Genomic DNA, 14,484 nt, shown 5'->3' with positions numbered 1-14,484 from the left:
ACTTTGGATTTCAGTGTTCTGAAATGAAAATCATCATTCCTAGACATATGTGATATAGCATATTGCTTGTAATTTGAATCAGCCAGGGGGAATGTGATATTCAAACCAAAGCTATCACTGTGCCAGAATAGCTGTGGGTTTTACAGGTGATTCATCAGAAAGGAGGCTGAGTAAAGATGACCTCACACATGTTCTCCATCACTCTCCCTTCTGATCCATTCCTTTCTCTACTCAGTTGACTAGTGTATTTGGTCAAGATCTCTGATTGTAAACACAAAATCAAAGAGAAATGTCTTTTTCCTGATCATGGCTCCTTCACTGTTCTTACCACTCCACATTGATGTCTTAGAGAAGGTGCTCATATACCATCAGCTGTGCTCTGGTCTCATTATGCCCTCAGGAGGGCTCTTCCTGAATGAGGCAACATTACTTTGACTTTGACATGTCATGTTACTAGTTATAGAAGATTCATGCCCCATTTTTGAAAGTGGTTTCTAAAATGATTTTTGAAATTATTTTTAAACTTATTCAACAATTGCAAAGAGCACAAACAATTTCTGTATGTCCTTGATCTATTTTTTTTTCTCAAGCCAACATTTTATATGACCATGGAATGCTTCCCAAAGCCAGAGTTAGCCTTAGTTAAGTACCCTTAATTACAGTGAAGGAATTATTCGGAATTGCCACATTTTTGCATGAAGGTCTTTTTGCTGTTCTGGAATTCCATCTAGGACTCTGCACTCTCTTCCATGACTCCTTCTTCTGTTTTCCTCACTGCTATATCAACTACTCCAATTTTTCCTGTTTTATGTTGATGGTTATGTTTTATATTGATGTCGATGGTTTTGAAGATTACCCATTGGGTAGTTTCCTAATTATCTCTTAATTTCAGGATGCCTAATGTTTTCTCATGGGGCTATGATTAAATATGTAAGGGTTACTTGAACATAGTGCCTATGTTCAACATAGTGCCTCAACAGTCTATATGGTCTATATAAAGACTGAGATTGCTGATAAATGGTTGATAAGTGGGTAATGTATATAGAGGGAATATACCGGACTAGTAGTTAACCCATGTCTGCAGTGAGCAGGGCAGGATAGAGTGAGGTGGTCAGAGACTTTATCACATTACTTGGATGTCAAGCAATTTAGAGCTTTTGAGTTATCAATTTTGGAATTTTTCATTTCAGACTTTTGGTCTGCCGTTGGTATGGAGTAACTAAAATTAAGGAAAGGGGAACTATTAAAAGAGGTCTACTGTATTTCTGCTATTAAGTTTTCTCTTTCTCAGGAGAAATATGGCATGCATGTGTGTAATAAGCCCTTTGTACGTGTGTCTATATTTATTTTTGTTTATGTTTACTTGCATGTCTACATTATCTTGTAGAACTGTAGAACCATATACATGCATCTCTCTATGTATCTACAAACCTCTCTCTATATATACATCTATCATTTATCTATATCTATCATCTCTACATATATATCATCTATCTCTATCATACCTATCATCTATCTATTATCTAATCCTATCTCTCTCTCTCTCTATATATATATATATGTCTGTCTATCATCTATCTATTTATTTATCTATGTATCTATCATCTATTATCTATCTATCTATCTATCTATCTATCTATCTATCTATCTATTCATCATTTACCTATCATCTATTGTCATCCTCTCTCTGTTGACCTATCAGCTATAATTTCTCTTAAAACAAACCAAGCTCATACTGTTACTCTCAGTCCAGCATCATACTCGCTTCTTGGATTCTCCTCTTTGCTTATTTGTAATTTCTTTTTCTGTCTCTCTAGATCTGCAGGAAATGACTTGATTTGTTTCATCTTAGGATTCCTATAAAGTTGTATCAATGATCATGTTCATCAAATGTAAACAGAGCTCATTAAATCTGACTGGATCTGGACCCCAGCAGTGCTCTTTCCCTTTAAATAATTCCTTTTCAGGCAGCAATCACACATTTTCAAATATCATTCCTCAGAGTGCCTGCTGTCCACGGTAGAGTTGTTAAATTTTGCATCCTTTGACAAAAGGGTTTATAAGATGCACTATGAAAATTTACATTAATCAACATATTTTATGCAAAATGGAATGAAAATAAGGCTAACACTGAACAAAATAAAATGCATATTTCTCATTTCTGAGAAACATTGTAAGTCATTCTTTTATTAATATCAGAGTGTACAATATTCATGCATGAGAAAGTCAGGGATTGGCTTGCCCTACTATGTCCAGTAATGAGCAAGTTACCCTGAAATATGAGGAAAGGTCGACAACATAGTCATCAATTCTCCACTACAGAAAAGCTGGGAGACAGCAAAGGAGAAGTAAAAGCCTGGTCACTATTGGTAGGTAGATTCTGTAGCTTCTGCTTCAGCTTTCCCTAGTTCACATCTCACTCAGGTACAAGCATGATTTCTAGTCTTGAACTAGGGGAGTTCTCTTTCATGGTTTCACTTTTGCTTCTTATGGGTGTTACTCCTGCAGAGTAGAGGACAGGATGGATGAGTAAGGGTAAAGGACCACCTTAAGAAGCTACACCCAGTCCCAGTACACCTCCTGGTTTAGTTTAAGTCTAACCCTATTCAAAAAGTATGGAGCCTGCTGATGAAGTAACATATAGTTTCATTTCCTTCCTTTCCCCTCACCCTGCCTACCACTGTGCTAGACAATATCTTTACAGTCTTCTCCAGCCAAAGACTTCCCAAGACAGTTATGTTTTACTTAGGCTGTCTCTCTAGGCTTTTTTTTTTTCCTGTAGGGATCATCTCTTGCTCTGACTAGGCCTATAATTTACTAGCCCTGTGTCTTCCTATATCTATTTAGTATTTCTCATGGTAGCTACTGATAACTCCTCTGAACCATCCAAGGTAGGAGATAACTAGAAGATTTTGTATTCCTAGGACTGGTCTCAGAATGCCTTGTTAATTCACCAAGCAGTTAGTTGCTATTGCTCTAGGTGGGCTCTTACCTTTAGTCATATTCAGTTTACACATGGCAGGATTACCAGGCCTCCATCCCTACTGTTCTCTAGAAGGAAGACACCAATGTCTTTGAAAGTAAAGATACTTTTCTCTGACCCAGTGCCTATACCAGACAGTCCTACCAGCATTCCAGCTCAGCAAGCTTCCATGTAACTAGCCTTCTATTTTCACAGTGATCTATAAAATGATTTTTCTCTAAGCTCTTTCTGCTGCTTGCCACTGATAAAAAAAAAATGCATATCTCCATGTGTCTAAAGCACTCCTCATTTTTGCCTATATGCCTTTCCTTCTGATGTCCATTCTCCCAATTAGAATGGTCATCCAGGCATGGGAAGGGAATGAAAGCCTATTGGTCATTTCAGCAAGGTTAAGTCTGAGCCCTTTAGATATTAAGCTCACACAAGAGAGCAAGGCATTTAATTCTAAGCTTTCCTGTCATTGTAGAGTAAGATAAGATGACCCAATCAAGCACACATCAAGCCACAGGAGCATTGAAGTAGTGATGCAATTCATTTTCAGAACTTTTAGAGTAGAAAAAATAATCACAGGAAAGTGGTGAATTTTGAGAGCAAATTATGTAAATGGGAAGGAATGAGTGCCTTTCCTGACTTTCATGTCCATTTTTGCCCATACTCAAACGGAAAGCAAGCTATCTCATAGCATCTATTAATACAACCCAGGTTTTCATTAAGGGGAAAATTAAAGGTTGACAAAATCTCACTGTTCTGAGAAACTGCTGCTCACACAGAGCTTTGTCACAGCAGCTCTTTTCGTAGAGCATAGTCCACAAGCCAGGGGCATCCATAGTCTAGCTGTTTATCACAAAGTGGCTGACACATCCTTCCCCATGGTGATGACTATCATGTTGTCTGCATTGGATACTGAGGTTTAAGAGAGTGTAGAAGTGTCAGCATGTACCCAGTAATAAACAGGGGAGATATTAAAGGTATTTATTTTTCAAAAGAAGTTTTATACAGTCTAAACAACAACAAAAGAGAGCAAACATTAGGTATAAAGGATAGACCTGGGACCAGTGACTATAACTACATCTAGCTTCAGGGAATCCAGCTCCTAACTCTTTCTCAGATGTCAATATCAGATCCATACAGTCTTCCCGAGAGCCTATATCTAAGTTTCTAGGGACCAGATATATAACATAGATGCTAGTCAAGAAGGTAGAAAACAATCATATCTGACAATATATAGGAGTAAAGACCCACATTGTCAAATTGAAGATGCCACATCATATTTATAGATTTGTGCTAAGAACACTAGAGATACTCAGGTAGTAAAATTCATGCAAACATTTCAAAATCTGGGTAACTTCAAAGTGTGAAAAGGTCCTTGCCCTATGTATTTTCACAAGGGGTATTCAGCTTGTATTCAAACTGGACTCTCGAGTGGTAAAGTTATTTGCATAGTCTTATTTCCGTTGAGCTTGCTGCAGCATTTTGTTTATAGCAAGGACTCGGATATTTGATGAATAAATGAACAATAAGAAACTAGGAAGACTTTGAGAGGAATAGAAAAATATTTGAACGATTCAGAAGAGAAAAGTAGACAGTCTGTATGAAGCTTGAGTCCACAGAGGCAATCATGCCCTTGTCAATGTGCATCTTTACTTAATACTTAGGTCTGTTCAGGGTAAAAACTCACCCTCATGCCTCAGAACAAGTAACATGGCCATGGATTTATGTGCTTATGAGTCTACAGCAGTCAGACACTTCAGAAAGCTAAAAGCCAGTTGTTATGCTTTTGTCCTCAGAGCCAGGACAATCTACTCTCCTATTACCTATGACAAGAGCTGGAAAGTAAAAAAATACCATTATGTTTCACTTTATTATTGCCCTTGTGCACAATGGTTCAGGGCAGCGAGCTCTTAAATATGCTCTGCTCTTGACTAAAGGGAGGAAAAAGAAAGAACATTTTTTTGGGGCCCAGGAAGAAATTCTTTTGAGCAGAGTTGAAAAATAATGTCTCCCAGTTTGGGTACACTTTTACTTTACACTTTACTTTTACAAAACGAAGAAATAACAACAGAACCACAACAAACAAAACAAAACCATGAGATAATTTTGATTTCATAATCTTGCAGAGTACTGTGAAATTTTGTATTAAATGTCATTTTGAGGGATGGGGAAATGGCCTAATTAGGAAATTGCCATCTGCACATAGCAAGAAGGTCTGAGTTCAGCTCTCTAGAACCTACGTAAAAAGCCAGGGTTATCAGTATACTTCTATACCCACAGAAGTGGGATGTATGTGCATGGAATTAGGATGGTACCCCAAATGGTTAGCCAGCCAACCTAACTATGCTGAGTACCTAGTTCAGTGAGAAACTCTGTTCAAAACTAAAGACAAAGCAACTGAGAAAAGACAACCAGGCATCAACTTTTGGGCCTACACACACACACACACACACACACACACACACACACACACACACTCAGTTTTGAACCAGCACAATTGAAGATTGATACAAATATCCCTTTGCTATTACACACTTGAAGAAATAGTATAGTGTATGGTGTATATAGTCTATAGTATATAATGTAGAGTTTTACATTTGTTATTGTCAAGAGACTTTACTAACCAAAAAAAGAGGTTTTGGAATGGCAGGGCATGAGACATTTGTGAGGTTTACACAACACTATCACTTGAAGGTAATGTGGTTTCATCAAAAACATATGAAATGAATTTTGAGACAATTTATAGGGATATACTTTCACGGAAGTCTCACATTGATAATCTTTTGGAGATTGACTTGAGGCTAAGGAAATGGCCCAACACTGGTCTCAGCTGGTCTAGACTTCTGCTTCCAGTGTTCAGCCACGAAGCTTTCCAATTTCAGAAAGTTCCATTTTGAAATTGAAGAAAGAAGCTTTGAAAATGCTTTTCTCAGGATTGAAAGTACAAAATTCCCAAATTTGTGTGGCTTAGTGGTACAGACATTTGCTGTCTCAGTGTTCAGAGGACAAGAATTTGAGTTCAAAATATCTTCAAGGTAAGCTCTTTCTAGATGTTCCCAGGGAGGCCTAGGCTGTGACTCTCCAAGCTTTGGGTAACTGGATTAATACTATGTTCTTGTGGATACTTGACTCCCAGATCTGTCTTCCTCACCTCTGGTGCCATCTCCGTATGTATGTTTGTGTCCCTTCTCTTCCTACAGGAACTCCAGTCACATTGGGTTTGGTTTTACCTTAGCAGTCTCATTATAACTTAATGGTATCAATAAAGATGCTATTTTCATTTAAATCACATCATAGACACTTAGGATTAAGGCATCTATAAATATTTCCAAGAGCCACAATTGAACTTACACTAGGAGGACATAATTCTGACAGGTTCCTTTCCTACTTTGATCATATTTTGTGAATCAATACTTTGTCTTATGGAAGAGTTAGGAGAAGGATTGAGGAAACTGGAGGGGATAGAGATTCTATAAAGAGATCATCAGAGTCAGCTAAGCTGGACCTTTGAGGACCTGGACCACCAACCAAAGGGTTGTTAGCCTTGGCTGGGCCTAGGCCCTCTGCACATTTGTAGCAGATGTGCAGCTTGGTCTTCATGTGGATTCCCAAACAACTGAAGTGGGGGCTTACCCTGACTCTGTTGCCTGCATGTGGATCCTGTTGCCCTAACTGGGCCACTTTGTCTGGCCTCAGTGGGAGAGGATGTGTCTACTTCTGCAGTGACTTGAGGTACCAGGATGGGTTGGTGGGGGGGAGGGGGGACGGTGTTTCCATTCTCAGAGGAGAAGGAGAGAGATGGGAGGGACTGTGTGAAATGAGGTGGGCTGGGATGAGAGGAGGGGCTATGATTAGGATGTAAAGAATGAATAGATTCATTTTTGGAAAAAGAAGAAAAATACCCTTTTTTGTTCCAACTTCATATTTTTCCTTCATTCCTTCCTCCATTCCTTTGTTCTTTCCTTCTTTCCTTCCTTCCCTCCCTTTCTCCTTTCTTTCTTCCATTTTTTTTCTTTCTTTATACAGGGTCTCATATGTCTCCTGAATGCTGAGATTTCAGGCAGGAGCTTCAACACAGTTTTAACCTCTATATATCCAGTTATCTTGATGTTAATGATTGACATTTCCAAATTCCAAGTTTTTGCTGTTATTTTTTTTAGCTTAAACTTTGCTCTATATAGTTCACAGTCTTAATGATTACTTTGCTCTATATAGTTCACAGTCTTAATGATTTCTTTCAGTAAGTCTTATTGCTGTTCATGTTTTAGTATGACAGACTCACTAGAAAAAAAATATCTAACAATGGTGATGTTGTTTTAGAAATATCAGATTAAATGCAATATAGAAGATTATCTTTGGAGATTATGTAAAGCTCTGGGATATGATATATAAATTGACCAAAAAAAAAAAAAAAAAAAAAGTCTCTTCAACCGAAAGAGGGAGAGTAGCTTAAAGTGAAGTTTAAATTAATAGCTTTGAGTAAAATATGGTACCTCTCAACTCTCAGCTACTAGTGATTTCTAGTTTCTTTAAAGTATTGATCCCCTACCTCCTGGGCAGCTGAGTGCTTTTTGAGATCATCAGGAATCTTAGTTACCGATCCTTCCTCCAGCTGTGTGTGTTCCCAGTGTGTTGTACAAATACCATTCTCAGTGCATATTCCAATGAGAAAAGGTTGGGTGCATTGTAGTAAACACTGTTGATACAGTTCACATAGTTAAGAACCTGCCAACAACTGGGGGATCTTATGCTTAGAAATGTAGAGTGTGAAAAGAGGAAAGGTGGGAGTTGGAAAGTCATATTTATTTCTTTGGCTGCCATTCACACCTTCTTTTCTGTAATCCAACTATACCTTCAAAGTCCTGTTCCTACTCTTACTTCCATCACTGTCTCTTTATTTCTCATTTTAAATAAAACATGAATTGTGGTAAACATGCACAAAATTTACATCTCACCTTTTTTTAAGCCTAAATTCAATAGTGTTGGTCTATTCACACTGCTGCGTCACAGACTTCTAGACCTTTCCAATTTTACAAAGTTGTATCTCTGTTCTCATGAAACAACCACCCCTTCTATCCATCTCCAATTTCTGGCAAGCAACTTTTTAGTGTGTATCTGTGGACTTGACTACATAGATACTCATTTAACCTGTGTAAGTGGAATGGTACAGTATGTGACTTTTAATGACAGGTTGTGTTATATATTGTTATGATATCAGAGTATGTGTTTGAATATCCACTCTCTTATGGCTGCTCTACTTCATGCCTTCTTCCCCCAGCCCCTTTTGTTACTTGCTCTGCCTTCAGTTCCTGGTATACTCCATTCCCTGTTTTTACTGGTCATGTCTCCTGCCAGCTGCCCACCATATTCATTGTCGCTACTGACTCTAGTTTGCTTACGTGTCAATTTTCTCATCATCTTACAAGCTCTTTAAAGGTAGGGATAGCTTCCTGGTGTCCATACACATGTACATATATGTGTGCGTTTGTGTGTGTTGTATGTGAATTCCTGTTGTTCATAGATTGAAGAATTCATCTCTGCTCAACAACATCTCAGTCTTACTACCCTCCTCCACACCTACACTCAACAGTGATGGCTGGCTCTCTTGAGTCTGATTATTATTTGGCTTCCTGTCTTTATACCTGTAAGGTGAGAATATGCTGATATCCAAATTGGCTGCACAGGTTATCATTTCTACTGTCTAGATATGTTTTTTCTTGATAATGAAAAAACTGCTGCTTTGAGATGGTGGAAGCATAAGGTATAGGTTTGGAGGCTGTGTTGTGCCAACTCTGTTACTTAGAAACAACATGATTTTGGGCAAAAAATTTACTTCTCTGAATGTGCTTTTAATATTCAGGATGGAATTTGGTTGGTTAGTATGAAATTCCCTGCACTGTGAGTCTTTAGTAGGTAATGCTTTTTTTTTTTTTGTCCCAGTAACATCATTAATTTTGAATTCACATTATCTTGAATTCCTTCATGAGAGATTGGCAAAATAGTAAGTATGGGAAGACCTTAACACAACTCTTAAGATGAAACCAGTGCTTAGCTGAATCGTGTCCAAAGCAACACCCCTGAATTTGGCATGTATGGGAGCACAGAGATATGAATGAAAGTTTCAAGGTAGAGGGACATACTACTTAGAATTTCTAGAGAGAGAGAGAGAGAGAGAGAGAGAGAGAGAGAGAGAGAGAGAGAGAGAACTGGCTATAGATTATGGAAGCAGAGAAGTTCCTGTCTTCTTTATGCAAGCTGGAGATGTAGCTCCCACAGAGAGCTGATAGTATGGGCTCTAGCCTGTGAATGAACCCTGAGGACCAGAAGGAACCTGAAGGGCAGGAAGAAATCAGTTGTTTACAGTAAGTCATTAGGTACAGAATAAATTTTACTTTTTGTTCTGTTTGGGCACTCAAAGGACTTAATGATACTACCCATTTGTTAGAAGATCTGCTTTACTAAGACTATGAATAAAACTGCTAAGCCTTACCAGAAACACTTTTATAGATCCACCCAGAACATTCCTTATTAATTATGTGGGCATCCCTTAACCAGTTAACATGACACACACACAAAAATAAACATTATGCAAGATAGGGCTAAAGAAAAGTACTTCAAGAATCACATATATAGCTTGATCATGCTAGCTTTTTTAGTCCTGGGAATACTTTTATTCCTGCCCATTGTGTTAAAGCTTGTCTTTAATAACATCAACATGTTGGCAGCCAAAGTACATGGCTTGAAACTGAAAATGGACCCCCCCCCCCCCGACAGAGTTATTAAATTAACAGGCTGGCAAGCCAAGGATGGGTAAGTTTCTGCACAGAGCTTTATAAACCTAAGATAGAAATGCATTGCTTTTAATAATGCATATTCCACAATGGGTAAGGAAGGCATTCTTGTCAGAATAACCTAAGACAGGCTCAGTCTTGTTTATGAAATAAAAAAGGGGAAGAGACAGAGAGCTTTTGGGGCTGCTTGGCAAAAATCTGACATGGGCCACAGACAAAGAAATGGGCTGCTTGGCAGGAATATGACATTGGCCAAGGACAAAGAAGTGGGCTTCAGGCAGGAATCTGACATTAGGCTAGAAAAAAGAAGATTTCAGGCAGGAATCTAAATCTTAGGCTAGAACAAGGAAGTAGTCTTCAGACATGAAAATGACTTTGGGCTAGGACAGGGAAGTTGGCTCAGATAGTTTGGTCATCCTGCTAAGTCCTTAGAAACAGTAATCACTGGAGTGTTTGTTTATTGCCTTGCTTGTTCTTTGACTATTTATGTTTATTGTCTTGCTTGTTCCTTGACTATTTGCATCTAGTGTATTGCTAGTTCCTCAACCTAGAACTCACTTTAATACTTGCATGTAATTAAAATTGTATAAAAGCAAAAAGGAGGAGGGGGATGGGATAGGGTTTTTTTTTTTTTTTTTTTTTTTTTTTGGGAGGGGAAATGGGGAAAAAGGATAGCATCCGAAATGTAAATAAATAAAATATCCAATAAAAATAAATTAAAAAATTAAAGTACTAATTTATAACACACATGTTATAGTATTTGTTTTTATGTTTTTAAAAATATTTCAGTCAAGAAGAATGAGGAGCTATGTGTCCATACTCTGCTGTGCTGTCAACTCTGTCAAGCCCTTGAGCCAGCATTTTGATGAGAAATGTAGCTAAAGATAATTTTTTTAATTTCATAACTTTGAATTTAATCTAAACAGACTATCTACTTCTGTTTTTCATGATTCTTTCCCTGAGGCTTCTCTGTGGATTTTTTTTCCTCAAAGTTTAATGAATTTTATATTGCTTAAATGAACAACCTTTATATCTCTTTTGCTCTGACTTTGTGTTTAAATCATTAAAGCTGTAGAATTTTCAACGTTTTCACTCTACATCTCCCCCCTTATCACTACAGCACTGAGCTCCAAGGTCACTCTTAACTGATGCCAGAGAACAGTTTACACAATATCTTTTTCTTTATGTGTTTATGTTATTTGACTTGTTCTCTCTCTCTCTCTCTCTCTCTCTCTCTTTCTCACACACACACACACACACACACAAACACACACACACTCACTCACACACACACCTTTTTCACAGATCATCACAATCACATTCAGACAACCTTATTTTAAATTTAATATAAACAATTAATATACATACAACATAAAATGATGCAATGATGTATCATAGAAAGTAATTATAATTATGATCAATTATCAATAATGCCACTTGCAAAAAATTAAAGTCTTATGAGTAGATTCATTGCATGTTTGACTTACATTTGACATTTATATGGCTTTAGCTTGAGTCAATATAGTTTAGATCTTTAGAAATATAGGCTTTTGGTCCAAACTACATTGTTTCCAACCTTAGACTTAAAATTGGTTGATTGTTCAAACTTCAGCCCCTGTGTCCCATTCCCTCATCTGTTAGATGGATATAATAATACCTGTACTAAAGCAGCTATTTTGAGCAGCATGTGTATAAACATGTATACTCATGTGTGCAGAACCATATGTGTAGTATTTTCTGTAAATGATGCAACCTCAAAGGACTGGGAAAAGGAAAAACAATGAATATTTTAAAATGATACAATTTTTTAAAAAGCTACATTTGTTTTTAACTGTATTATTTAAGTGTGTATGCTTGCATATGCATGTATATACATATCTTTGTGAGTTTATGTTCCATATATTTGCAGCAGCCCACAGAGCAGAGAAGTGTGGGTTGAATCCCTTGGAGCTGAAGTTACAGGTATTTGTGGGCTGCTACATGGGTACTGGTGCCTATGTAAGAGCACCAAGTACTCATAATTACTTAATGAACATCTAGTCCTATGTGATACAGTTTTTAAAACTAATGAAAACGCAAAATATTCTTGTGCAAGAAATGAAGAAAGTGAACAAGACACATTTTAATTTAGAATGATATTTTTGATCCAATGGATTTTAAATATGAAATCGAAGGGGTTTGAGGTGTGAAATTAATACATGAATTAATTAAATATGTAGTTTCAGTCCAGTCATGAATAAACAGTCACCTAAAGCCACTATTAAAATGTAATCACTATTTTCCTTGGAATTTTCAGTGCTGAAAATGTCTTTAAATTTACAAAGAAAATGCATAAATTGGAGGTAAAAACAACTGGATAATCAATCAGATGTACAGAGTTTCAAAAATAAAAATTTATGTTATTTATCAACTTACTGATTATAAGACAGGGATTCTTGAAGGGCATGATGACATCAAACTTATTAAGTAGCAAACACTATGGCCTCAAATTCTTGATCCTCTTGCCTCCTCTCATCTGGTATTACAGGCCTAAAGCATCACACTCTGAATACAACTTTTTATAATACACATGCAAACACACACACACACACACACACACACACACACACACACATACACTGAAGAGTCATATGTTATTAGTATTTTAATGCTCATGAGAAAACTGAGATTCCAATTAGGGGATTTTGTGTGTGAGGTGGTGGTGGTTTTGTGTGTGTATGTGTGTGTGTGTATGATCATGTATGTGTGCATATGTGTTGAGTATATGTACACATATGGGTATATTCATATTAAGGCCATGGGACAACATCAGGTGTCTTCTTCTACTGCTTTCTACCTTATTTTGGGGATAGGTTCTTTAAACCCAAAGCTCACTAAGTTGGCTGTCCAGCTAGAATGTTCATCTTTACTTTGACAGTAATAGATTTACATGTGCATACCACATTTGGCCCGGTACATGAGTCCCTGGGATCTTACTTCATGTGCTCACACTTGCAGGAGAAGTAGTTTACCAACTGATCCCTCTTCCAAGTCTCATGGTTTTTTTTAATTGTTGGTTTTTCATTTGTAGTTAGATAAAAATAAAAAAAAAGCCTAAAGTGACTGACTTTTGGATATATGAAGGTTAATATAAAATTAAATACATATATGTACAAATTAAAACACTCAAAATATCATTACTGCAAAATGTATTTAAGTTTGGGTTCATAGGTTCCAAAAATTTGCTGTAAGTAATTTTTTTAAAGTGGCCTTCTAGCAGAAAGAGTATTTTGCAAATGTAGGCTGAAATTACTTGGAATTTTATTTATTCAGTGGTTGTTTAATCCTCCACTAAATCTTGTAGTAGATCAGTCAGAAAAAAATTGAATGGTTTTCATTTTATGTATACAATTTTGATAGAACTATATAAAATATATTCAAGATCTATGAATGATAAATATGACATACAGGAAAATCTACATATAAATTCCAGATTTGGAAAGCAGCAGGTTTTTATTGATCTTGTTAAATTATGTATGTGATAGTTTTGATGTTGAGTTTACACATAATAAATTTTTTTCTACAAAGGAGCCACATGAAGCATTTCACATTACTGGCATAGAATAACATCTTAACACTCACTTGAAGAGCATTTTCCCTAAATCCCGCATTGAAAAGATCAGGAGCAAATGACCCTCACCACATATTCATTCGCCTTCATAGTTTAGGACACTATGGAGCTTAAAACCTTTCTGGGTATGCTCATAGCTGGGGTCCTGGACAAATATGTTTTTCAACCCTTATGAAAATCAGTGGCTTTGGAGATGAGAATAATATAATGTTAAAATTAAATTAGACCATTAGAAGATATTAAAAATACAAATCTAATAGGTTATATTGTTTTTATCTTTTGCTGAATAGGCAAGAATTGAAAATTCTGAACGTGTAAGAGCCTTTATGCTATTCCAAAGGTTTGTTCAATGAACAGAAGCTGCTGACCTCTGTGGATTAGAGAAAAGCTGGAAGAATCTGAGGAGGAGGGTGACCCTGTAGGAGAACCAGCAGTCTCAATTAACCTGGACCCCTGAGATCTCTCAAACACTGGACCACCAAACAGGCAGCATATGTCAGCTGACATAAAGGACCCAACATGTATGCAGCAGAGGACTGCTGGGCCTGGGTTTAGTCAAAGAAGATGCACCTAACCCTCAAGAGACTGGAGGCCTCAAGAGTTTAGAGGTCTGGTGGGGTGGGGACTGGGGGTGAAGACATCCTTGTGGAGACAGGGGAGCAGGGAGGAGGTATGGGTTGTGGAACAGTTGGACTGGGAGGGGAATAAAATTTGGAGTTTAAAATAAACAAATTAATTAATTTAAAAAAGAGTCTTGGGTTTTATTGTTAATATTCTTATTCATCTTGCAATGTGTGAGCAGGTCCAAGAAAATATTCTTCAAATGTGCACCTTCCCTTTATTTCTCAATAAAGCAAAACATTTTAGACAAGTCCAAACACTCCTCCATGCAAAAGAACTATGGGTCTAGTTAGCTGATCTGTCTGCCATGGGTAACATAACCTTTTACACTCCAATTTACATTTTTGGATATCATTTCTCCTAGCAGATACAGTCTGGTTTCAGGTATAACAAGACAAATATTTGATCATTTATCTTGTTTACTTTGGAATAATCACTTTGGGCACCCAAACTAGATGTTCTTCTAGTGTCTAGAAGGCAGACAAGTT

General features: G+C 37.0%; 1 protein-coding gene across 4 annotated transcripts in view; it reads right to left on the bottom strand.

The window, feature by feature from the left end:
• Positions 1 to 14,484, bottom strand: part of Nalcn (sodium leak channel, non-selective) — a 276,023-nt gene that overhangs the window by 85,012 nt on the left and 176,527 nt on the right. The gene's annotated exons all lie outside the window — the stretch shown is intronic.

This window comes from Arvicanthis niloticus, chromosome 3, assembly GCF_011762505.2.
Source record: "Arvicanthis niloticus isolate mArvNil1 chromosome 3, mArvNil1.pat.X, whole genome shotgun sequence".
Classification (NCBI taxonomy): domain Eukaryota; kingdom Metazoa; phylum Chordata; class Mammalia; order Rodentia; family Muridae; genus Arvicanthis; species Arvicanthis niloticus.
The sequence above is the reverse complement of the archived record's forward strand: the minus strand, read 5'-3'. Positions and strand labels throughout refer to the sequence as shown.